At 49.4% G+C, this 2,841-nt stretch overlaps 1 pseudogene; it reads left to right on the top strand.

The window, feature by feature from the left end:
* Positions 1-2,486, top strand: part of LOC104994119 — a 19,155-nt pseudogene extending 16,669 nt beyond the window's left edge.
* Positions 2,487-2,841: the final 355 nt, after the last annotated feature.

Below are 2,841 nucleotides of genomic sequence, written 5' to 3'. Positions count from 1 at the left end.
TGGAGAAGACTCTTGAGAGTCCCTTGGACTGCAAGGAGATGCAACCAGTCCATTCTGAAGGAGATCAGCCCTGGGATTTCTTTGGAAGGAATGATGCTAAAGCTGAAACTCCAGTACTTTGGCCAGCTCATGAGAAGAGTTGACTCATTGGAAAAGACTCTGATGCTGGGAGGGATTGGGGGCAGGAGGAGAAGGGGACGACAGAGGATGAGATGGCTGGATGGCATCACTGATTCGATGGACGTGAGTCTGGGTTTACTCCGGGAGTTGGTGATGGACAGGGAGGCCTGGCGTGCTGCGATTCATGGGGTCGCAAAGAGTTGGACACGAATGAGCAACTGAATTGAACTGAACTGAGAGAGCTATTCTCCTATCTTTAAATATCTGTGAAAAATACAAGCAAGCCAGGGCAGGAGAGATTTTGCTAGAAACTCTGCTGATGTTTCAAATCTGGGAGGACTTTCACCAGTATTGTGGTCTCCCTCTCATGATCCTGTAAACTGAAAGGGTTAATTCTGAATTTATAATGAATCTACTTCTTTAATTTGCTACTTCTTGTTAGTGTAGTAATATACATAATGATCTGCCTAAGGGAGATAACCAGAGTTAAAGGAGTTTTGGGGCCTAGAAAAGAAAACAACAATCTCAAAGGCTCTTGCTGAATTATCTAACTTCAGAGAAAACAAAACCGAACTTTAGGTCCCACCCTGACCTGATGCTCCAGGCCGGTTGTATCTATCTGGGACTTATCACCCCGTGTCCAGAAACCTTCCACCCCATACACCTGCCAGATACTTATCACTCCCTGCCCAGAAGACTTATCACCCCCTGCCCAACTACAAATGCCATCTCAACTAAAGAATACCCAAAACATCCCGCCTGACTAACGTTTCCCTTATGGCTTCCACAAATCTCCCTTTAAATATGAAGCTCCCTGATCCCTCTTGGGCTCAGCCTGGCTGTTAGGCCGACTGTTGCCCCTCCTTGCCTGAATAAAGGTAACCTACTTCCGTTGAGGTCATCTCTCCTTTTCTGCCTCGGGGGAAACTATACCTTATATTCTTGGTGCAGAACCCCGGAGAGGGCGAAGCACTCCTCTCTCTCTCTCTCTCTCTCTCCCTCCCTCTCATTGTTTTCCCTTTTCCAGGAGTCTGGGAGCATGAACACCCCAGAAAGTTCACTTTCTGCTGGGGCTTGTAAGTTCCCCTTGGGAACGCTAGTGCCTTCGTGAGCAGTACAAGCCTTGTGCTAAGGCTTTATTGGTGCTTCGAGTACCCCCAGGCCTCGGCTCTACCCCCTTCCTCTCTCTCTGACGACCTCTGGAATAGGGAACTCTTGCCATTCAACCACTCTACATGCAACACTCCTCTCAAGCAGGCCCCTAGATTAAGGTAAGATCTGGACAGTGCTCTAGAGGCGCCTAGAACTCAGTCCTCTCAGGGTCCTGGGAACCCCCAGCCTAGGGCCACTCTGTAGGTGACGGTGGGGGACGCTCCATCTAGCACAGAGCTCCCTTCTCATAACTCCTACTGCGACTACGAATAGGACCCTTGCTTGCCTTCAATAGGCTCCAATAGGAGCCTCTGCTTGCCTTTCAATTATGGGGTCTGGCCAATCTGTCCCAAAAGATTCCCCTCTGGCCTGTGTTCTCAAAAATCTCAAATCGCTCTTACTCACTGAACTCAAAGCTAACCACTTAAAACAACTCTGTATACAGGTCTGGCCTCAATACCAATTTGACAATCAAGACTGCTGGCCTGAAGTTGGCACATTTGACTTTAACATTCTTCAAAATCTCACCGACTTCCTTAAACGGAATGGCAAGTGGTTGGAGGCCCCATATGCCCAAGCCTTTTGGGCCCTTTGGAGCAGGCCCTCCCTATGCAAGGCCTGCTCCACCCACGAGGTCCTTCTATGCACCTTGCCTCCCAAGCAAAAGGGCTCTTCTTCCTCAACTAACAGCTGACCTTGACCTTCCACGCCCCTGGAGTTCGACCCTGCGGACGAGCCCCCTCCCTACCCACCACCCCACCAACCCTCTCCTTCCCCCTCATCCAACTCACCTACTGACCCCAAAACCTCTCCTGACTCCCCCTCGACCCCGCTACCCCATCTCCCCGACTCCCCCTTCCCCCTTCCCTCCCCCACTGCCACACAGGTCATGTACCCAACACGTGTTTCCTCTGAGAGAGGTGGCAGGACCAGAGGGCCCCACCCGAGTCCATGTGCCATTTTCATTGTCAGACATGAGCAAAATAGAAGAAAAGTTAGGATCATTTTTGAAAATCCTACCAGATACAGAAAAGAATTCCTGAGACTCTCCCAGGCCTATAACCTCACGTGGAGTGACGTCTATTATATCCTAAATGCCACTCTCACCCCAGATGAAGAAGACCATATCTGACAAGCAGCGAAAGCCCATGCTGATCATTTACATAACCAAGACCAGGATAGCCCAGTTGCTGATGAGGTGGTGCCTCAGTTAGATCCCCACTGGACTTACCAGCTTGGTGACCCAGGTATCAGGAGACTCAATCATATGATTACCTGCATTCTAGAACAGAAAAATACTCATATCCATGTCAATTATGATAAAGTCAGGGAAATCACCCAAGGGGCAGATGAAAATCCAGCCTTACTCTTGGCACGCCTCACAGAGGCAGTCCAGAAGTATACCAACGTAGATATCACCACCCCTGCTGGGTTACTCTACCTTCATGTTCAATTCATCAGCCAGTCTGCCCCTGACATCAGACACAAGCTTCAACAACTAGAAAAGGGGCCCTGAGACCCCCAAAGAGACCTTCTAGAAGTAGCCTTCAAGGTGTTCAATAATATAGA

Source organism: Bison bison, unplaced genomic scaffold, assembly GCF_000754665.1.
Source record: "Bison bison bison isolate TAMUID 2011002044 unplaced genomic scaffold, Bison_UMD1.0 scf7180017864251, whole genome shotgun sequence".
Classification (NCBI taxonomy): domain Eukaryota; kingdom Metazoa; phylum Chordata; class Mammalia; order Artiodactyla; family Bovidae; genus Bison; species Bison bison.
This window is presented reverse-complemented; position numbering and strand designations above follow the sequence as displayed.